Below are 585 nucleotides of genomic sequence, written 5' to 3' on the forward strand. Positions count from 1 at the left end.
GACTGGATCCGTGGGGAGTACTTCCTTACTCTCTAGCACGAGACATTCTAGGCTTATCTTCTACTTTATCTGTTCTAGTCTTGAAATCAATCATTTCTCCAAAGAGTCCTGGTTCCTTCCCGTGGAGAACGGTACCGAGACACCATAACTAGGTGTGCTTATTGTTACGGGGGTGTCACTGCTCCCAAATCCTCCAGGTGGACAGGGTTGTTTTCTTAAAATTTTAAAAGAATTACTTATTTATTTCATTTCATTTATTTTTCATTATTTTATTTTATTTTTAAATAATTATTTTAATTTTATTTGTTCGTTTATTTATTTTAATTTGACCTGAAAGAGACAAAGAGAGAGAGAGAGAAAGTGGAAAGCAAGTCAGTAGGTCTGAGACTTGAACCATGGTAGGCCATACGGGAGTGTATAACACCTTAACCACCATGCCACCTGCTGGTTCCCTTTTTTTAATTATTATTATTTTATTTTAATTTCACTAGAGAGAGACAGAGTGAGAGAGAGAGAGAGAAAAACTGATAAAGCAAGCTGCCAGGTCCAGGACTCGAGCCATGGTTGGCCATGTGGGAATCCAAT

At 37.9% G+C, this 585-nt stretch overlaps 1 long non-coding RNA gene across 1 annotated transcript in view; it reads right to left on the minus strand.

The window, feature by feature from the left end:
• Positions 1-304: 304 nt before the first annotated feature.
• The window catches only part of LOC102470269 (uncharacterized), a 14,024-nt gene continuing 13,743 nt past the window's right edge, over positions 305-585 (minus strand). The window contains exon 4 of the long non-coding RNA XR_334466.1: positions 305-330. This is a non-coding gene — a long non-coding RNA (uncharacterized LOC102470269). The remainder of the gene's footprint in view (positions 331-585) is intronic.

Source organism: Tupaia chinensis, unplaced genomic scaffold, assembly GCF_000334495.1.
Source record: "Tupaia chinensis unplaced genomic scaffold, TupChi_1.0 Scaffold000226_1, whole genome shotgun sequence".
NCBI classification, from domain to species: Eukaryota; Metazoa; Chordata; class Mammalia; order Scandentia; family Tupaiidae; genus Tupaia; species Tupaia belangeri.